Below are 23,428 nucleotides of genomic sequence, written 5' to 3'. Positions count from 1 at the left end.
CTCACTCACACACACACACACACACACACACACACCAATTTTTTGAATCTATTAAATTTGGGAAATGCTGTACATGTACCATATGCTCCTCTTGATGTTTCAATACAAACATAAAAATTTCTGAGAAGCCCTGCAGGAAAGAAACCTATTTAATGTTGTTTAACCCAGCTTCTCCTGGACCTAGCCAACCACAGAAGTTTTTCCCGGTCTCCTGAACACATTCATGTTTTGTGAAATGCCATCCTAGAGAGGACAAAAGGCTATACTGGCCCCCACATCGTTTATCATATAAGCGGGGGAGAAGTTTGGTTGGCAACAGACCCATCAAAAAAGAAGAGGGAGACTGAAGAGTGAGGACCGCTGAATGTGGCAAAGAGCAAAAAGGAATAAATGTTAGTCAACATAGTCAAGGACCAAAAGGGTGCCAAGCACGGATGGGCCAGTCTTGGCTAAGTAAACCCTGATGGCACCTGCTCTCAGCTGATTTGTGTCCTTTCAAAGCCACCAATTTCAGTCACTGGGACCCATCTAAGGACTGTTCAGTATCTTTTAAGTAAGAGTTTAAAATAATTTCATTTATTATGAACTTGGCAATCTTGATGGAAGCCATGATGCAGTGCATGGAAATTAAGCTTGCTCATCTACCTGTTGGTGTTACAAAGCTGCACATTCAGTGTTGTGCCATGAACAGCTCATATACAAACAGAGGGGACTCTTGTGACCACCTGTCTAGTTGATGAGTAAAGAATCCTGGCCAAATATTCAATGACAAGAATTTGGGGAAGCAGCAAGGTGCAGTAGGAGGAATGGTGATGTTTACCCAAAAAGCTGGGGGCTCTGTGATCCAGCAAACAAATAGCTTGGCTTCTCTGGGTCTCTGTGTGTTCCCCAAGCAAATGAGGATAATACTGATCCTACCTATAATGGGATTATTGAGAGGCAACAAAAAACGAGGTTTATAAAAGTACTTGATCTATTTCCATGTGCTCTGCAAATAGATTTCTTTCTCTAACAATGGTTGAATCTGAAGGTGGTGTTTTCATGTCTTATCTCTGCAATCTAACCCTGCTTCAGAGGCCTTAGCCCTCCCTCATCATCTGGTGAGTGCTACAGTAACTGTGTCTGAGGGCAAATGCTTATAAACAGGGGAGGCAGTGGGCCCCACAGTGCTGGATAAAATACATCTTGAACCACTTGTTTCAATTCCTCAGAAATAGGAGAAACTAAAGTTATCACATTTATTATATGTTCAGTTTAACTTCAGTCTCCTCATCTGTACTAGAAAGTTGTATTTCTATCCCCAAACCATTAAAATTTCAGCATGTTTTTCCCCCCAGAAGAGATGCTAAGTCTTTATCTTTTCAAAATAAGGGCATTAATAATGTTCCACTTACCATAATAGTGATTGCTCTTTTATTCCCCCAGTTTTTCTTACAAGGAATAACACACAATAACTGCATGTTTAAAGTGCACAACTTGACTGTTTTGACACATGAGTACACCTGTGAAACCATCCCCACAACCAAGATAGTGAGGATTATCCACCAGCCCTAAAGGTACACTGTGCCCATTTGTAATCCCTCCCACTTGCCTTTCTAGGTCTCCCACCCCAAGCAACCAGGGATCAGCTTTCTATCATTATAAATTTCTTTGCATGTCCTAGAATTTTCTATAAATTGAATCATGCAGTATGTACTTCTTTTCTGCCTGGCTTCTTTCTCTTCAAGGGGGGGGGGGGGGTCCTCCATGTCACTGACTCTATTAATAGCTCACTTCTTTTCGTCCTTAAGTAATATCCATTAGACAGATACATTACAATCTGTTGATCTAATCACCTGTAGATGACCATTAGGGCTGCTTCCAGTTTTTAACTATTACTTATAAAATGGCTGTAAACACAGCATGTAGACATCAGCTTTCTTTTCCCTAGGAGTGGAATACCTGGATTATATGGTCAGTGTATGTTTAAAGTTCTAAGACATGGCCGGGCATCTTCCAAAATGTCCATGCCATTTTACATTTCTACCTAAATGGCTTAAGAGAGGTCTAGATCATCCACAAACTCACCAACACTTGGTATGATCATCAGCCTTTTTCATTGTAGCCATTTAAACCAGTATGTAGTGGAGTATTACTGGTGTCTCCATATGCATTTGCTTAATGACTACTGATGGTGAATATCATTTCATGTGCTTATCTGTCATTTGTCTTCTTTGGTGAACTGTCTGTTCAAACCGTTTGCCCATTTTTTCTGGATTATTTCCTCATTATTGAAAAATCCAAAAGTTTACATGGATGATGCAAGACAGGTAATGAAGAATTCAATCAAAATTTTACATAATTCACGGTACCCACAAGGATAACAGAATCCACCAGTGCTGAACTAAAATATTCTCCAAATGTTATGACCAACTTGAAACTCTTTTTGAAGCCTGAAAAGGACTGAATTCTATTGGTCTTGCTAACTCTAAATAGGTTCAGATCTCAAATTAGTAAACTAAATAATTGTATTTTCACTTATTCTAATGGTACCTAAACCATCTTAGTTCTTCTTCAGCATGTGATTTGAGTGATAGCTCAAATCACCAACATTTCTGTCCCAAAGTCACATTTCACACTCTGTGCTAATTGTATTCAAATCCCTCAAGATTCCATTTTACAAAAATTATCTCATATGTCAAACTCATGCCCACGTTCAAAAAGTGACAATGGCCAAATCTCTAGCTCACTGTGCCATCAGGCACAGCTAAAATATGATTTGTAAGCATGAAGATCGAAGTCTTCTTTAAGATCTACAGGATAGGGTAGATTGAGGGCAAGCTATAGGCTTTCCTTTGAGGAAAAAAGCAGGCCCGGTTGTGCTGTGCAGGGCCATGGGTTCTCAGCTCAATTGTTACAGTTGATGTGGGTTTCCTTTTAGATGCCTGGAAAATGACTATGCTGACCACATCCACATTCTGAAATACTTTTTGAGAACTTGTAACCAAACTGCAGGAACTGACTCATTTTGCAGTGCCCAGCCACCACACAATCGTTCCAGAATAGACTCCAGTCAGAGGCAGAAATATCAAAGTCTTAGAACACAAGGCAACAAATTGTCTATTTATATGGGGGAAGCAGAGGGGGAAATCCCAGGGTACAAGGGGCAAAATGGCTCAAGCCCCAGGAGATCATTAGACGTGACCAGCCATAGAGAAGAAAAAGGACCAAAGAGAAGGCACCACTTCATGGGTGATATATGCATTTCCCTCAAAGCTAGAAGTCAGGGACTGGTGGCAAAGGGACCTTAATTTAATACAGAGCTCTCTTTCCCCTAGAAAGCAGATTCGCTTGAGAGATGTACATAGGAGAAATTTGGGGGAGATGGGGTCTTGGACTCCCATTCCTGAATTCCTTGCTATATCAGGAACACACCCCTCATTTATCAAGAGCTAAGCAGGAATGGATCCCAGGTCAAGGGATGCCAGAAATAAGTCAAGGGCCCAAGGCCATCTGGCTTAGGACCAGAAATCTACAGGTCTCCTAGGGCTCTCCTATATCCTTCCTTATCCACATCTATACCTTTCTCCCTCAGCTCCCAATCCACCTCATCCGAGGGGGCCTGGCTTCCATATGAAATGCCAACTCTTCACTCCCTTCTTCCAATACAGAGTGCCTACTTTAGGGGAGGGTAGAAAGGAGCACAATAGGCCCTCCTCCACCAAAAACTATGTTCCCCCAATTACTAATTTCTCCAACCCACAAGTGAAACTCTCATTCTCTCAGTCAGTTTCAGCCAGAGGCAGTGAGGAAATCCGGTCCAGTTGAACTAAACTATAAATGACAAAACCAATTAACTCTTTTCTGCAGGTGGGTCCCTGGCTCAAAGGATACGGGTGCTAACCCAAATGCATAACTAACTAGCGGAAAGTCGGGCAAGGTGCTAAGGGTCAGATATAAAGTCTCGGGTGGTGTGAAGGAAGATAAACCTGGACAATCCCTAAAAATAGCCATCAAGCACCTGCTAACCCCTGTAGGTTGTCAGACCTGGTTGCGTGGTCCAATGTCAATGCTGTGACGTGTACATACATTTTGTGTGTGTTCTCAATGATGCCATGTCAGTTAACATGAAAAGCCCCAGATGACAGAAACTGTACAGACCTTATAGAGAAGGGAGGACTTTTACTATCAGGTGACGTTGGATCAGATGATGACAAGGGGCTGCAATCCACTTACAGCAATCAACTATATCTTTGAGAGATTGTGAAAACGCCTTTAACTTTATTATTTAAAAGAAAAAACGTAGATCCAAGTCCACACATCCTGACTGGGCAACTGCTTTGACATTCCCACGCTCCCTTTCTGCCTCCAACTGTAACACGAGTGCTGTGTAACACAGCTTTTGAACTTGTATCGAACAAGTTTTCATACAGAATTATGAGGAAATCTATCCTTTAACTGAACATAAACCTAAGGACTACGAGAAAAAGAAAACATGGAATTTTTAACACTAAAATTACTTGGAAACCATGGCAGTTCCCAATTCTGAACTCTTTCACTGAGTGTAAAATCAGCAAAGACCATTCCCCATGGGGGCGTGAATTTTTGGCAAGCATAAATGGAATAGAAACATCCCACTGCCTCACTGCTAGTCACTTGAGGACCCTACACCTCCCCGAAGAATAAATGTGACAGGAAGAATTATCCACTTTGGGCTCCTTAACCGATAAGGCGTGGACAGCTCAATTTTCTCTTGCTCTACACCAAGGTTTTCATATAGTAACTATTTTACCAAAAGAGAGCCCTAGGTAACTTGTACACACTCCAGTTATGAGGCACCATGGGCTGGGCTCTCCAGGATCTCTATATAAATCACCCGTACTCTTGGAACATCATTTTCCTTCTAATTTCTCATCTCCTACCCTCTAGCAGCTTCTGTGGCCAACAGGACCCCCCCTAGGAGATCTGACATTCACTACCTCCCAGACCTCATCTGCTAACCTTCAGCCTTTCTTGCTGTTCCATGCCGGCCTCTTCTCTAACCTTGGGACATACAAAGCTTGTTCCCATCTCTAGTGCAGTGGTTTTGTTTTCTTTGCCTAGAACCCTCTTCCTCCACACACCGTCCACATGCTCACAGGTAAGTGTCTGAGCAAGTATCACAGCATCAGAGAGGCCTTTTTCCCAAAATCCCTGTATAAAGCTGTTCTTCCCTAGACTCCTGGATACTCATTCTGTCTGGCCTGGTTTCATTTTCCTTCATAAGTACTTCCTGACACCTGGCATATACTTACTGGCTCTATCACTGTCAAGTCTCCCCCTGCCACACGGTCAAGGGCGTTGCTCAGTGTTCTATTCCCATACCAAAAACAACATCTGGCATGGGGTAGGTGTACACCGCATTTTTGTAAAATGAACTTTCCCACATGACGCCATTTTGCCAATTGTTCTGCTACAAGCTTATGAAGTCTAGTTGGCACCTGGGCCTATTTTTGTTGACATTTAACCAAATACCCCAGACTTCAAGAGCCAGGTGGACAGGAGTTGTAGGAAAGTGATCATTTCCCCGGGACATTAGGAAAAGTCATGCAGGGCTAGGGGGTGGGGAGAGAAAGAATAGTTCTATTCTCTTCCTGCTATCGATGGGAGGAAGATAAGGGAAGGGTTTTCAAAGAAGGGGTTTATAGAGTATGGATATCAAACAGGATGGATAAAATGATAGAATTTACTGTGTTACCAACCAAACTTGTCCCAAACAGTCCTTATTTGATCTTGCTTAGAGAGAAGAGCCCTGAGATAATGAGCCATCGATATTTCCCTTCACTGCACCGTATAGATCTCCTGTTGATGCAAGCTTCATAGTTCATGTGGAAAGACAGAAAGTACTTTCATTGCCTTTGCTGCTGTGGTCAACCCTGTACCAGAAAACATACAAAGCCTGTGCCATCATAAAGAATGTAGATGGTTAGGTGTTTTCTGAAACCTATGGCAAAGGACTCCCCCACGTTAAAAATCAGTATAAATCCCCCTTTCCTATGTATCCTCATCTTCCCTCTACAAACACAAAAAAGAGAAGGTCTCCCTCATTTTTCACATCTCTACTTAAAGATATTCTCAGAAACTCACAATAAATTTAACTGAGCGCAGAGCAGGATTTATTTTTTGCTCCAAATTAGCTTAAATTCTACTTAAAAATTCATTTCCAAGACATTGTTGTGGATGCCTTTGCCATCTCTAATGTTCTCCAAACAGGGAAAGGAGTTGAAAGTTCAGGAGTTCTTAGAATGTATTTCCTGCCACATTCCCTACTAGGCACCCTTCTTCTACCACCATCAAGAAAGAAAAGAAAAAAAAAGAGAAAAGAGAAAGAAAAGAAAAGAAAAGAAAGAAGAGAAAAGAAAGAAAAGAAAAGAAAAGAAAAGAAAAGAAAAGAAAAGAAAAAGGGAAGAGAAGGAAGAAAAAGAAAGAAAAAGAAAAAGAAAAAGGAAAAGGGAAAAAGAAAAAGAAAAAAAGAAAGAGAAAAGAAGCCATTTATCTGCATTATTTTCCTGTCACAAGCCTTTTCTTTCCCTGCCTTGAAAAAAGAAGTCCAGCTGCCAGGGGAAGATGCTTAAAGACTTCTATGAATGTCAGCCTGTTTGCCTTGTCGCAAAAAATGGCAAAGGATCAAATAAAAGACGAAGTCACTGAGGGGAAAGGAACAAAGAGTGGTAGCCTTCCCCTTAAAAGACCCTCACTCTGTACTTTCTTTCATCTGTCTGCAGGTAGGCGATGAATGAGTTATGTGACAATATGGAAAAAGGAAGCAAGGATGGAGGGAGGAAGGGAGGGAAGGAAGGAAAGAAGGAAGGAAGGAAGGAAGGAAGGAAGGAAGGAAGGAAGGAAGGCAGGCAGGCAGGCTCGATTAGTATGTCCTCCTAAGGACAGGCTCAGTCCAAGGCCAGGAGAGGTTTTAAAGAGATGTATAAGCACCCTGAATCCCTGGGCTAGGGTAGCCCGCTCTCACCTTCCAAGTCAAATTCTCAGCCCACATTTGAAAGAGGAGGAAATTCTCAAGGTGAAACCCCTTTCCCATTCCCCAAAAATCAACTCCTTATCTAAATATATAGGCTTTTATGTGCATAAATGGCTTCCTGTAATTCTTTACCTTGCAGTTTTGCCCTTCTAAATAGCTCCCAGAACTAGATGGAGATAGTGGAGCAAAAGCATTAGTCATTATAGATGCTTACTCATTTTACTTTTCTATGGATTAGTTCTATGCCAGACAAGGAATCGCCAAAAAGGTTAATGAAAGTGCATCCTTGGGACCCAAATGCTCACATACTTCTCCCTTCCACCCCCACTTTCAAGTGAAAATATTTGAGAAAAAAATAGGGGAAGTTATATGAGTAAATTTGTTAGTGCATGAGATCAAATGAAAACAAGGAATTCCCCTCCTGGATTTGAGTGGCCTAATTTAAACTCATAAAACACAAATGACTAAAATTGCTCCTGTTGATTCGTGAAATAAGAAGCAGAAAAAGTCAACTGTGTATTTCAATATTGAGAGGGCCAGGCCTGGAAGACATGACACTTTGCAGAAGAGAAATGAGAAGACCATTTCTGAGACTTTCAGGATCAGTCAACTTCTATTCTGCTTTTCTGCCAGAAGTACTTACCAACTATACTGGTGAGAGCCTATGTGGATTTAGATTCCGTTTCCACAGCTTATGGGGTGAATGTCCCTCAACATGGTCCCCTAGTCCCATGCCTTAGTGTCCTAATCTATGAAATAGGCATAATTATTGCACTACTGGGTTGCCCAGAGGATTGAACGGTGTGGGCAGAGCACTTGCAACAGTGCCTACCTAGCACATGGGTGTAAAAAAGTGGGCAGTAAATGGCAGCCACCACCGTCAATGGCTGTTTTCCTTAATCCAATATGAAACAGAAAGACCTAGACCTTAGAATGGATCTACAGGCTTTGAGACTAAACCTGAAGTTTGTTCCCAAAAGGATAAGGGAAGGGAACTCAAGTGTGTTAAGCACCACTATTCCAGCAACCACAGCATGCTCTTTACACATGTTCTCTCATTTCACAAAACAGCCCCATGAGCCAGTTAATACTGACACTTCACTCTCTAGGGCTTAGGGAAATAAATGGAGTAGCTTACCCAACTAGCAAGGGGCAGAATGAGCTGGAAGCACAGGTCTACTTGTTTCCAAAGCCTGGGCCTCTCGGGGAGAGCAAAACACTTCAATGGGTGCTGTGAACAGGGACCTTCTTGAGGTCATGGTAACCATGGTCACATACTTGATACTCACTGGAGTAAATGCCTGGAAATTAGAAGATTTTCCCCCCCAGGTAATCAGAACTTTGAAAGCAACCCAGGAAGTTTCACTGGGTGCCTACAAACTCAACTGAGTTTCTCTCATTTTAAAGAACCTTAGTCTCACTTTCCATAGATGTCACACAAATCCTGGGAGAAACTGATGGGCTTTCATTAAGTAAGAAGTCTTCATCCACCTGCCTTTAGGAGAGGTGGGAAAACTAAAAGCATTCCTCCAGTGCCACCACCAGCAATAGGCTTTTAGTAGAACAGATGCTTAAGGAGAATTAAAATCTTACAAAGCGGGATCCCTGGGTGGCTCAGCGGTTGGGCATCTGCCTTCAGCCCAGGGTGTGATCCTGGAGACCCAGGATCAAGTCCCATGTCAGGCTCCCTGCATGGAGCCTGCTTCTCCCTCTGCCTCTTTCTTTCTCTGTGTCTCTCATGAATAAATAAATAAATAAAATCTTTTAAAAAATCTTAACAAGGCAGGAAAGGAAGATCCTTTAAAATAAAACCTTACCTTGCTTTTCATAATCATTGAGTCCACCCTCTACCTTCAAGTAAGCAGTTATGCTTCTTTCAGCAAGATATTACATTAGGCTGACCATATAAACGAAAGCAACAAGAAACCATTTTGCTATTAAAATAGAACTAAGAACAAAATGTCCCAAATATTACATTGGCTTACAAAACCATATTGTACTCAATTTTATATGCATCTAATCCTTTAAGAATTAAAGAAAAGAACTCTAATGATCTATTTGCATAACTGTATTATTTACAGTTAATAAGATACATGTATTTTTCATTTAATGTTTTAGATTATCCCAAATACTTTGGAATGTATAAACCAGAATCGGTATAGGATTGAAAGGCAATAGGTGACAGTTGAGAACTTAGGAACTCCAGCCAGGAAACGTCCAAGATTAGATCACTTACATTCTTTAATGTAATATTATAGAATGGTTTTATCTATTTTTTTCCTTAATCCCCCCCCCCCGAAGGAAAAAAAAAATAGTAGCAGGTAGGTGGTTTCATGTTAACCCATGGAAACATGGGTTTCCATGTTTTCACTGGAATAAATATTTGGTATAGTTCCCCAGCACCCTATCTAAGGAAATATATGGAAGTATTTTACTTTGTAAAGCCTCCTTAGTAATTTAAAATATCCTCGATATTTAAGTAATTGACTGAAATAAGTAATACATCAGGCGGAGATAAGTGCTAAGAAGAAAAACTAAGTGGAGCAGAGAGATAGAGGGATAGTGAATTTGGGAAGTAGAATGGGGACGCTGCTATTAGCTTGGAAGGAATGAATATTTTTAGCCCTAGAAATATATAGGTATTAAGAGTGATGCCTTATATACTTTTTTGAAAAGTACTGTTAAGAGTATCCTTTTGTGCATTCAGAGTCATGGAGGTCAAGTTCCACAGGCTATCTGAATTCCCCCAAGGGGCCCCTGCTTTGTCCCAGTGTGGCTCCCGAGCCAGGGAATTCAGAGCCAGTGAACCCCCTCCCTCCGAGGTGATCTATGCCCTCAGCAGAGCCCAGACCTCCTGCTGGGTTAGGGGCCCAGAAAATGTCTTAAGAAAAGACTTTCTCTCCCCATCCCCCACTCAAGATCCTTTCCTTGGGGCTAAGGAAAGAGTTGTTTAGTGTGTCTTGATTTTTCAAGATAAAGAAGTCAGGCTGGCTGCTGATGGAGATCAATGCTGGGAAGGCTGAAAAGGGATTAATAGCCTCTCAGACCCCTGGAACTCCCGCACTCCCACCCAGGACACCTTGGTATAAGCATTCCCCAGCAGGCCCCTGACCAGGACCATGGTGGTGAGGTCATCAGCTTCTGATGACAGGGACACAGGGGGACAAGGAAATCAGGTACGTAGCTGACATGTCCCTCTGACTCAGTCAAGAGTCCCAGAGCCACATCTCCAGGCCTCTCTCATACGTGAAGTGGGCTCATTAGGAGCACACTGCAGTGAGATTGCTTGTTTTCAAGCCTTGGCTCTACTACACTTCCTAGCTGTGTCACTTTAGGCAAGTTGCTTCACCATTCTGCGCATCACTTTCCCCATGGAAAACGGGGATAACTATCACATTGTTGATACTCAGTTTTTGAGAGGATTAAAGAAGTGAATATATGTGAAGCATTTTATACCTCTATGTGCGAGGCGCTGCTCTAGATGTCAGGGATTCATGTATAGTGGGGCCTGGCACAGAATATGAACTCAATGTATATCAGTCACTAGGGGTCCCACAAACCCTTATCGGACACTTTGATGATTATATGATGATTTGATAAAGATGAAAGGGTGACTATTCTACCTACAAAAAACTCTGGCGAGGGGAGGAGGGGCTGGTACAGCCCTCTGGTAATCAAACACATTACTATTTCTATAGTAAAATATACAAATGTTTGTACTAAGTGGAATAAATAGACTATAAATAGCCTGCCATCAGTTCAGGTCAGGATTTACCACCAAGCCTATTACAAAACAATACTTTGGTTTTCAGAGCTTTCTGGGTTTCAGAAGAGATGGTGGACAGACACGGACATGGACACGGACACACACACACACACACACACACATATATATTAAGCAAGGGGTAAAACCCATTGAAGTCTTCTCTTCCTTTCTGACTTCCGGCGTGGTTAATGACCAAATAAATAGTCAAAACCACTTAGAAGTGGAAAATAGGAAGCCCTTTGGGCATGGAAAATCCATGACTGCATAATTAATCTATGCCAAATATAATCTAAAGAAACCCTTCCCCCAAAATCCAGTGCATCATAAACTACTCAGCCAACCAGTTCATTCCTACACCAGGTCTCAAGTGATCTTGAAGGGTTTCTTAAAGTAATTTTTGAATCGAGGAGAACAGATTTAAGTTTCACCACTACTTTCCCTGTACAACCTTCTCTTTCCCACAGGAAACCAACAAGCTACGAAATAACAAATTAAGTTAAAAACGGGTACCTGAAAGGCAAACGTATTCTCTGCAGTCCGCCTGGAGATGTGCCCACATTATGCCAAAGTGGTAAAGTATCCTGCTGCCAAAGGAATGTTCTTTCCCGTTGCATTTTACGGAAAGATCTGTAGCTCTTGAAGAGCTGCACAGTAACTGGTTCAAGATGTTCTCACTGCTGGTCAGCACTGGCTAAAGGATTTGCACAAACCCATGGAAGCCGATTTCTCCCGCCTCTTTATTACCCCCATATGTTGTTATTTTATCTTCTCCAACTTCTCTGACCCCTTTCCATTTATTGCATACTGCAGGATTGCTTTGTTCAAAACCTGTGTTTACCACTCCCATGGTGATCCGGACACAAAGGCAAGTCAGGAAGACACGAAATCAACGGAGATACTTATGTTGCTTCATGGTTTTTTTTCCCCTTCTCATTATCCTCCTACTCAATGAGACTGTAGTGGGAGGTCTGAATGACATTTCCAAACCGGAGAAGTTAAAGCTACATTTCAACACCCCACCCCTCAGTTGTCATAGGAACAACACTAGGAGGCTTATCTCGGTTCTAACAAACAGCCACTTGTTTGGCTAGCAATTAAAGCTCCCCTCTTCCAGTCAAACACATATACACACAGCCACATACCTACCTCCAGAAAATGTAACTGGACAGAACTCTATATCACACCAAACACTCAATTAAGAAACAAGCCCAAAGGTAATGGGTTTATATCCCTGAATATGCAAATATCAAATACAATTTATGAGATGTGCTTCTGAGGTTTGTCACTTGACCTGGATCCCCTCACAGGTTTTAGTTCTATATGCCCACAAAGACATGTGCACACCATTAATATTTTTTCAGAGTATACAAAAAATGTTAATACTCTCAGCAACCCCAGTGGTAATTTCAGGGCAACGTTATGGTGTTTATTTTACACGTATTTCTAAAAAATTAAGAAACTGCTAATAAAAGAGCAAACAATTAAAAACATGAAGATCTAAAGGAATTCTTCCAGGATATACTTTCTGGCATTTATTGTTTCAACCTGCTCCTGTTATATTTTTGTCTTTAAAAACAATGGTTTCTAAATAGATGAATAAAGCCTAAAAATTACAGAGGCTGTTTTTCCATTAAGCATGGCAGTATTTAGCCAAATTATTAAAATCATGTTTTGCCCAAGTATTTACAGGAAATACAGAATTAAAAGTTATCGTGAACCACTCAACACAAGTTAGCAGTCAGAGAGGTTACCTGTAAATGTTTTAAAGCTTTGACACCATTTCTGTCTTCAAGATCCTAAACCCCATAAATTCAGGGGCCTCAGGGAAACAAGTAGCATTTTTCCCATACTCGGCCACACCTTAATTAACTCAAATAACTTGTAATATTCACACATATGGCTCACCGATCTGATTTATTGGAGATCTGCCTGTTTTCAACGGCCACGTTCACCTTGATTTTTATTTATTTCCTTGAAAATAAATCCTTATGCAAAAGTCTTGAGAACTACTGGTCTGAGAAAAACTGATCAAGAGTTTTCCAAGTGTTTAAGGAAAAAAAAAAATAGATCCTACTAGATTCATCTCCCTCCCCGCCAACCTCATCCCACCCCAGTGCCAACAGAAAGAAACTGCAGCACTGCTACCCTGTTTTTCACTATACATTTCTCCCCTTTAAGTTAAAGAGTTTAAGATTTTGAAAGTTAACAGAATGGGGAAGCAAAAATCAAACACAGATCAACTTTCAACTCAGCTTAAGGAAGTTAAAAAATAGATAACCTTGTGTCCTATAGAACCCCAAACTTACCACTGTCAATAACCATTCCAATTCTATAGAGTCCCATTCATTAAAGGAATGTCATCAAAACTACCTATATAATCGCTAGCAGTTAAGTAACATTTTTTTTCCCCATAGGATTCTATAAGTACCCATCACATGATTGCTTCTATTGACCAATAAGAAAACCGGTAAGATCAGATAACAACCCACCCTTCTAATTCTATTTTTTTTATGCTATTCCACTTTCCCGGCATGATCATTTCCTAAAAACCAAATCTAGAAATCAAGATAATATAAAATGCCTAAAACAAAGCTGTGGTTTTCTACAGTTTACAAGTAAGAAGCTATTGTACATAATACAGGTATTCAAAGATTTATTGTATTTTTTTGGCAATTTGAAACATTAGGGCAGCCCAGAATCAAGATTACAAAACTGAATTTGTTTCAGAGAAGAGACAGACAAACACATGTACACCAGTAAGAACTGATCATCACAGTCTCTTGGAACATGACGGTCTATTTAGAAATATCCACCCTTTTGCTGTACCAATTGTAACCAAATAGAACAATCTTAAAATTCATGACACAAATGTAAAAAAGTCTATTACCAGCTTAATCTGCCCTTCATGATCGGTAGGAAATGTTTCCAATGCATTACTTAAACTTTCATTTTGTAGAGTTCTAACTAAATGCTGGACATCTTGGGGTAGAGGGAGAGATAGTGTGAGCTGAGTAATTCTGAAAGCATCCCTTCAAGTATTACACATCCTATTCAGACTAAATGGAAATCCATACCCATGGAATGTCAATGCCCCAGGTCTACCAAACAACCCATTTTATTTGTCCCTCCCCAATAAAAAGAAAAAGGAGGGGGAAAGTCAACACGTTCTATTACATGTATTAGTCTAAACTGGTAGAGCCCAACTCATCTTTGTTAATAACCAGGCTTCTTCTCAGACTTTATGCTATATTCTTGGGCTACTTTTTTCTAGAATTCCTCACTCTGTTTATATGTTCTCTGGTTCAACACAGTTGTTAGGGGTCTGTGAACAATTTCACAATTCCCACAGACACCATATGATATCTATTAGGGAACGATGCCACTTTTCACTTACCAATTCTGGATAAAGCAGTACTTCCTGGTGACAGAATGCTGCTGCTTCCGTTCGCTAAAACTCCCTCTTCACAGCTTGATAAATCTGATTATAAAATGTCTTTGTTCCAGATCACACGAGGCGCTTTTCCTGCGAAAGTTTTCTAAAGAGTTAACTGCATTTCATTCCTGTTACAAAATGAATAAGAACAAGGAGGGGAGGGTGTGGGGTGGGGGGACACAGGGAGTAAAGTCCACACAAGTTCCTGGCAAAAATATTTTAGCTGCATTTTTCTGAGTTTAATCAGTAAGCTATATTAAAGTGACAGTTACCAGTTCAGGGAGCCTGAGTTTGATCAAGTCAGCCACAGCCACTGTGGGTGTCTTCCACTGATGTGCGGACCCCAAGGAAGCAGTCACTTGGTCATCTATCACATGTGGCTGAATCACTGGACACCCGCCACCACCACCCCCACCTCTGTCCCTGCTGAGCAGCACGCCAGGAAGGAGAGTGGCTGGACACTGAAGCAGGACCTCTTATAGGGACCCGCCAATTAGCTGCTGACCAATCACAGGCAGCACCTAGTACCTAAGTCACATGACAGGGCAGTCCCTATGACTGCAGGATTTCTGAATTACTGGGGTTACACAAAGGACACTCATTCAGGAAAAGAGAAAAAAAAAAAAAGCCATAAGCCGAAACAGAAAACGCCCAGGCTGTGACAACTCCAGCTTTAAAACAGAGAACACCCGAGCTTCACACAAGACAGAGAAAGAGCGACAACCAAGCCAGGATGGAAATCAGAGGAGTGCCTGGCACATATTAAAAATTAAGCCCAAAGCAGAGGCTGAGTTTACAAACCCACTTCAGCTATAAATATACTCCTCCTTCCTCTACAGTCTCCCTGACAATTTTTGCATTTGAAACGTCTTTATTTTAAAAGGCTCCAGTGAACTTCTGCAGAACTCCTTTAGGAAAATGTTTAAGAGACAGAAGTCCCCTCTCTTCCCATCCCCTCGAAATACTCCTGAAGGAGATTCCAAGTTCACCATGAAAAAGTTTCTTAACCAAAATGCACTTCTTTCAAAATGGTCAGATAACTCAGACAAAATCAAACACTGTTTTGACAAATTTGTATGGGAACTACCAAATCATATATAGATGTCCCCCCTCCCAACACCCCTAACCTTCTCTCATGGAATCATTTTAGACTGCTTACAACAAGAACATTCTTACTAAGTAAATGAGCCCCCACACACACACCAATGAACTAGCTACCCATCAATTTTTGCTTTAACCCCTCCAATTTAATTCTTACATATTGATGTCCTAGAAAAAATTCAACTGTAAAAACCCCCTACCATTTCTTTGACCCCCCCCCCAAATGGTACTTACAAATGTCCTTTGTTTCCATCTGTTGGTTTCTCCCCCTCCCCGACATCTGAAGCCAAAACATGGACTTAACCTCATCCTTCAAACCTAAAAGGCCCTATTTTGATCATGCAAGGCTGTTAGCTCTTTCCCCGACAAGTCCAGAACACTCTGCTGCTTGCCATTCCCAATTTATGGAAGGAAGCGTATGTCAAACAAACCAGGTGATGACTCACACTGCCTCCCCCAGCCATATTTTCCCTAGAATGGGAGGGTAGCGTAAGTGCAGCCCATTTTGGATGTGACTCAGTTTTATTAGACTGGTGATTGTAGTTAATCTGACAAGCTCACATTTTTCCTTTATAACTTGTACATTACAGGATCAGAACGCACGTTCTAAACAGTTTCAAAGAACGAGATCACAGAGATGAGAAAGTTGCAAGATGATTTTTAAGGTATGGCAAAGCTCTGGCTCTCTTCCCAAATACTTAAAACTTCATAATAATCTGTCGAAAATGTTTATGACTGACACAACCCAACCTCTGAGTTCACATGATAGCAGTAAACAGGTTTTATATGTTTAGGGCTACTAGAGGCTTTTACCATGGGGGCCTCAGACTCTTTTCTGTCCTGAGGACCCAAGTTCAAGTCCAAGTCTGGGGCCCACGTGGCAGGTTCTTCAGGAAGTGGTTGGGAGAATAAGAGCCACGTTGAGGCTTTCACTTTTGCATTTATTCTGAGTTACATTCTAACCTGAACTACTCACGAACACGCGTGAGTATAATATAACCACATTACCACACACTCACACAAAATCTGTACAGTCCTGTAATCCCGACCTGCTAAAAGCTGCACCATAAAGCCCTGAAAATCATCAACTACTGTTATCTGTAAAAATTCCAATGAAACAAATGGGCATGCCTAAAAATCTTCCCCTTCAGGAAAAACTTTACTACCAAGATGGGAGTGGCATTACAAGGAATAAAGTGTTCCCAGGTATTACGCAGACAGGAAGAACGCAGTAATAAGAAGTGCAATGCCTCACACAAAAAATCTGGAAGGCTCGGTCTGAGCAGTTTCACTATAGTTATCTCTTTTCAGCATACTTCCTTTAACCTTGAGCAAAGTCAGCAACTGCTCAGGCTAAGGCTTGGCATTTATTGTTGATTATGCCTTGATGGGAACTAATTTTGTTACGATAGAGAAAATACACTCTACTTCTGGAATGTATTCCAGAACTGTTCAAATATCTAATTTTCAAATTGGTAGATGGGGCCAGATAAAGAGAAAAAGAGTTAAATCAGGAGTTGTCTATTCACTTTACAAAAGGATTCCCTGTAGGGTTTTACTGGAATGAAAACCCTACATTAAATTTACATACAGAATCAACTTTCAGAAATTAAACTCACACAATACAATTAAGAAGTGCATCGCCCAATGACACTTTTGAAGCCTTGGTATTTTAACCGTGTGTACATAGTTCTCATTGACTTATTAAAATGTATTCATACTTCAAAAGGGAGGTATTAATCTAGCCCATTGACTTTTTTGAGTAAAATTTTATTGGCTGATAGAAAGTTACCTTCATAAGATACACAGAACATAAAATCTGTAATTACATGGCTTTCGATGGAAATAAAAACAGACTATGAACACAGAACATTAATAAAACCAAATACCTAAAATTCTGGCATTTAAAAGAATCTATAACATTTTAAAAGCTTGGAGCCAGACCTGCTGGGATTCCAATCCTGGCTCTGCCATTCCTAGGTGTGGCACCTGGGTTAAAAATATAATATATGTAAGTGCTCAGGACAGGGTCTGCCCGACAGATAGTTAACACTATATAAAAGTTGGCTTTTCTTGTTTTCTTCTTCTTCTTTTTTTCTGAGGGCATGGAGCCCAACACAAGGCCCAGACTCATTATCCTGAGAAGAGATCAAAAGTTGGGACACCTAACCAACTGAGCAACTCAGGTGCACCTAAAGGTTGGCTTTGCTGTTATCACTATCATGTAACCTCCACCCTTAGGCTGTTCTTTGTGCCATCATTAGAGTCATACATAACCTTAGTCACTCCCCAAACAACATTTCTGCATGAGAAAAATACAGTTTCTGTAACTATTTTAAAGAAGAATCCCTTGGAACTATTTTACCAATGATGGCAAACACCTAGCCAAGCCATATTTTGCTCCCAAAGTCTCAATGATTTAAAATACTCCTCTGAATCTACATTTGACACCTGTTTGGGTCTTTCTATCCAAATTTCTCTGAATCTACATTTGACACCTGTTTGGGTCTTTCTATCCAAATTTGAATCTACATTTGACACCTGTTTGGGTCTTTCTATCCAAATTTCTCAGAATTTCCAAAATCCAGTATTATAGGATCGGGTCAGGGGCAGCCAGGGAAAGCATTCAAAAAGAACTTCCATTCTAGCCAGCCCAGATGGGCCAAGACGTGGAAATTCATCAGCGAGAAAAGAAGGTGAATGAGTCAAAGATATGGGGTATCGGGGGCAGGGGCCCACAAACAGAGGTGCCAGGAAGTGGCTCTAGGCTCAGAAAAAAGTACCTCAGATTTACTGTTTATGGTCTCTCCAGGGTCGAGACTTAAAACCTTACAATAGCTATCCTAAGGGAGAACCATGGAATGGAGGGCGTGAAGGGGGTGCCGAAAGAAACCTTAGCATGCATTCTTTCCTATGTGGTCTTTCATTAATCAATTTCATTTCTGGGATCCCTGGGTGGCGCAGCCGTTTGGCGCCTGCCTTTGGCTCAGGGCGCGATCCTGGAGACCCGGGATCGAATCCCACATCGGGCTCCGGGTGCATGGAGCCTGCTTCTCCCTCTGCCTGTGTCTCTGCCTGCCTCTCTCTCTCTCTCTCTCTCTGACTATCATTTAAAAAAAAAAAGAAATTTCATTTCTTGGGACTCCTGGGTGGCTCAGTGGTTGAGCATTTGCCTTCAGCTCAGGGCATGATCCCGGAGTTCCCGGGATCAATTTGATCAATTCCCACATCAGGCTCCCTACATGGCGCCTGCTTCTCCTCCCTCTGCCTATGTTTCCTGCCTCTCTCTCTCTCTCTTTCTCATGAATAAATAAATAAAATCTTTAAAAAAAAAAAGAAATTTCATTTCTTAAAGGAGAAAACTACATGGGTTTCCATATGAAAACTATACGAAGAAATTCAAGCATCCCACAAACCCTTCAGTAACGAAAGCTAATCGTTTCCAGCCAGCATCTAGCATACTTGAAGAATGATAAAAGGGACAGCAAACAGGACATTTCTGAGGCTCAGGCAAACTTTATAAATATGGAACTCCACAAATATGGTGTTTGACATGGCTCTGGGGGATACAAGAAGTGATTCTCTATTTTGTTCGAGGACAAGCAACTGCTCTGACTTGTCTTTATCCAGGCAATGCTTTGTGAGACAGATGGTAACATAATGGGGGGGAGGGGCAGCAAAATGAAGAGAAGGTGGTTAGGATTACAAATGAGTGTTTGGAGGGAAGGTTTGATCCCCCCCTTGCTGTCAGTTCCAAGACGCACAGAGACCCGATTCAACACAGTTCAGCTAAAGACAGGTTTGGAGCTCCAGCATAGAACTTCCTCTCAGCTACCACTCCTGTCCCCAGGCAATCGCTGAAATACCAAATGATCCAACTGTGTCGGGTTCCCACAAACCAGAACTACAGGTCAGGATGCCAACAGCCTGGGTTCCAGGGCTGGCTCTGGGACTCTCACCTGTGGGGACGTGGGAAAGTCACCTCATTTCACTCTGAGGCTTTTGTTTCATCTGGAGAATGGGACTATTTGAGAAAACACCAGGAGTGAACAGAAATGACTGCCTCAATGATGTTTGCCACCACTAAGGATGTGCTGCCATCCCCGGTTACCAATCTTACAATTCTGGGGTGGCGGGGCAGCAGGGTGGGGGAGACCCAACAATCCTAGGCTCCCAAATCATGCTTTTGGAGGGAGAGGTTGCAAAGCAACTTTATCACCTATGTTTGAATGATCAAAAATCTTTAGACAGCTGCTAGATTCACTTGGTGATTGTAAACAAAGTCAGTGTACCTGTGTACACAGTATGTGTGAGAGTCCCAGGATTACAGAATTTTCAAAAAAAAAAAAAAAACCCTACCTACGTAGCTATGTATGTGTACACCTCTCCAGGCATGCACACAAACTGTATCTAGACTTATATAAGACAATCTGAACATTTCTTGATGAGAGCTTGCCTCTGTTCCACGCTTTTCATGTTATGTAAGCAGCCACTTTGCCTGTCTTCCTGCAGTGATTTCAGATCTAAGCAGTGTATACTTTGCTCAGAAAAGTTTTTTATTAGTTGTCTTCTTTCCCCACCCATTTTTAAAGAACGAACTGACTCAGTTTTTTGATGGCAACGCCACTGGGTGGGAGTGAGTATGGGGGTGGCAGGGTGGGAGAAAGGGAGGATGAGGAGGAGGAGGAGGTGGCAGGAGCCAAGAGCTGAATCACAGCCATGTGAGTAATCTTAGGCTTTTTTTTTCTTCCTAAGGGTATGAATCAAATTAAGCTTGTTTTGCTGTGGATGAAGGAAGAGGAATATAATAGCGTGAATCAGAGCAATTATCAAATATGTGGTGCTCACTAAAAATTAATTACAACCACTGCCTTCTCTCACACGTCTGCCAGAAGATGCCGGAGAGCTTTTGTTAATCAATATAATGCTTTACAAAAATTCTTAAGAGTTTGAACTTGATTCTCACCCTCTTCCTTTAAAAATTTCCTTTTACACATGAATTTCAGAAACAGGAATTATTTCGGAGCTTCTGTGAGATAATCTTTGGCCCTTGGAGAGAAGTGTGAAAACAACGCGGCTAATACTGGGTAGAGACCAGGTTACACACTATCTAGCCTTGAGTGCTAGAAGCAAAATAATGAGTTTATGAAAACAATTGCTCAGAAATGAGTTTAACCTCTCAGGAGCTTACTGAGGGGAATGCTGCATGCAACAACAAACCCAAGGGGAAAAGTGGACATTCTTTTATAATAGTTTTCGGTGAGAATAAAGTTGCTTACAGACTGCTTGAACTTCCTTATGCTGAGTTAAGTGGATCCTCATCATTTTAAGAATTTACTAGGAGTCATAATGAGAAAACGATGGATCGAACATATAAAATCAATTTTCTGGAATGTAGAGAGAGTGTAAGAACACAGCTCAATTATTTGTAGTCAGGGTACAGCTCTACAGATTTCTATAGAAAGGCACTTCCTTTTTTGCCATATTTGAAAATCCAATCTATTTAGTAATTCATGGAATCTAAGTATTACCATGGGGGGGGGGGGGGAGATTGGCTATCTGAAGAGAAAAGCACAATATATCTATTTATCTATAGATAGGCAAGTGTACCCTATGGTTTTAGTACCCTTACAGAATATTCCACACACAGGAGCTCGAGGAGAATAGTGTCTTTATCACACTGTCACATTTTTCAAAGTTCATTTCTATTTATGGGACAGTGTATTCTGTGCCAGCACAACCTTGGGGATGGGGGGTTGTCTCCAAATAAAATATTTCAAGAGCACTCTGAATAAGCGAAGTCTTTTAACTTTTCTATGCCTCTATGTTCCTCAATTTGGAAACTAATCTGTAATGACAGCTCTTTAGGGATGACAATTTGTATGCCCAGGTTTATACATTTATAAATCTGCCACCTAACATGAACATTTTGGAGATATTAGCCAAGATTTATTTACATAATCTAGAAATATATATCAATAGTAGGTTCACATAAAATGAGCCAGATGTTGAGAAGCACCTGGGTGGCTCAGTGAGTTAAGCATCTGCCTTCAGCTTAGGTCATGATCTCAGGGTCCTGGGACTGAGCTCCAGAGCTCCAGGTCAGGCTCCCTGCTCAAAGGAGAGTCTGCTTCTCCCCCTTTCTCGGCCACTTCCCCCTGCTCCTGCATGTGCTCTCTAATAAATAAATAAAAATCTAAAAAAAAAAAAAGAAGAGAGACAGAGAGAGAGAGAGAGAGAGAGAGCCAGATGTATTTTCAGACGAAGTAACTTGGATATCTCAACCCCCAGCCCTCTAGTTCCCTGCCGCCCAAACACAGCAAACTTAATGATATGGCTATATTTGACTTTCTACATTTCAAGCTAGTAACTTTCCTTACTTTGACTAAGTTTCTCATGCAGTAGAAATAATATTCCGAAACCTGATTTTGTCCCATCTTGACTTATCTTTATGCCCTTGCGATAAAGACATGACCAGAAATTTTCTATTTGTATTTTAGTTCTCTTTTTTTTAAGTGTTCTAAACAGTATTTGCAGAGGAAGACACTAAAAAATTGTTCTAATTAAATTCTCAGCATCTGAGTCCCCTAAAGAGAGTTCTTGGGAGTACTCCAAGTGGGTTTCTGCTGCCCTCCAACATCGCAAATGTTCAGAGGTGGTGGTAGGGAGTGGAGTGGTAACCATTCCGATGTTTTTACAAATGGGAAGACCCAGAATATTTTCTTTTTTTTAAGGTTTTATTTATTTATTCATGAGAGACACACAGAGAGGCAGAGACACAGGCAGAGGGAAAAGCAGGCTCCCTGCAGGGAGCCTGATGTGGGACTCGATCCCAGGACCCCAGGATCACGACCTGAGCCAAAGGCAAATGCTCAACTACTGAGCCACCAAGGCATACCAGAACCAGAATTTTCAAAGGCATAACTGATGCTTACTGCAGATGCACTGAATACCTAAGAATCAGTCCCTAACTACACTGAGGTGATGAGATTTACAGCTAGTGACAGGGTAGAGGAATCACAAATAGTAACAAAGACCATTTGGAGGCCAGGCATCCAGGCCAGGCCAGGAGTGGAGGAAGATATGGTGGTGTTGGGGTAGGGGTATGGAAGAGGTACTGGGGACAGGACTTGGTTGGGAGACAAGAATGACGGGGCTATCAAATATGGACCATGCCACAGAAGGCTGGCTTATCAAAGGGAATAAATAATAGAAGTGAGAAAGAGAAACAAGAAAAAGAGGGCATGAATTCATTTTAAAAAATACAATTTTAGGGGTGCCTGTGGTGGCTCAGTCAGTTAAGCATGTGCCTTCATCTCACCTCCTAATCTTGGTGTCCTGGGATTGAGCCCTGCATTGGGCTCCCGGCTCAGCAGGGAGTATACTTATCCCTCTCCTCATCACATGTGCTCTCTCTTGCTATCTCTCTCTCTCTCTCAAATAAATAAATAAAATCTTAAAAAAAAAGATTATTGTAAAGGTTGAGCTTTTTATTTCCAAATTTGCACTCAGCCCTCTTTAGGGTATTGGTTATTTTTCCTATACCCTATCTCTCTAGTTAATACACCTAGATCCATCATTATCATCACTCCAGCATATGTCCAAGCTATTAAAAAACTCAGACTGTGGAGAAGCAGCCAGCAGGGTAGTGAGGGGGGGCTAAAAAGCACCCCAGGATTAAAGGACCTAGATTTACTGAAGCAGAGGGAAGGCTGGAAAGCAAAGAGATACCTGCCTGTTGTCGGACGTGTGGCTAAGAAAAGTCCTATCACACAGAGATGGGACTGGCATCCTAAGCAAAGGAGGGTCTTAAGAGTGGGAATAGGAACCCAGCAGGGATGTTAAAGGGGCGGGGTCATCCTGCCCATTGGGTGGCTGGCTTTCAGCCCCTTCTGACTCCGCAATTCTAGAATTCCAAGGTGCTCTATTTCAACACTTTTGTAGAGCATTTTCCATCACTCTAAAACAATTGCATTGAAAGAAAGCCTGTGCCAAAGCAAAAACAGATCGATGCAGAGCTCTTCTGCTGGAGGAATAAGTCGCAAATTAATTTAATCTGATTATTTCCTCTGTGGCGTGACAATCCACGTATGAATCCCCCTGGGACGTGTCTGCCTCTGATCTCACCTCCTGT

The 23,428-nt window shown here is 41.5% G+C and overlaps 1 long non-coding RNA gene across 1 annotated transcript in view; it reads right to left on the bottom strand.

Annotated features, from left to right (window-relative positions):
• Window positions 1-23,428, bottom strand: part of LOC144309185 (uncharacterized) — a 109,800-nt gene that overhangs the window by 10,242 nt on the left and 76,130 nt on the right. Inside the window, exon 6 of the long non-coding RNA XR_013375270.1 lies at window positions 14,155-14,283. This is a non-coding gene — a long non-coding RNA (uncharacterized LOC144309185). The remainder of the gene's footprint in view (window positions 1-14,154; window positions 14,284-23,428) is intronic.

This window comes from Canis aureus, chromosome X, assembly GCF_053574225.1.
Source record: "Canis aureus isolate CA01 chromosome X, VMU_Caureus_v.1.0, whole genome shotgun sequence".
Classification (NCBI taxonomy): domain Eukaryota; kingdom Metazoa; phylum Chordata; class Mammalia; order Carnivora; family Canidae; genus Canis; species Canis aureus.
The sequence above is the reverse complement of the archived record's forward strand: the minus strand, read 5'-3'. Positions and strand labels throughout refer to the sequence as shown.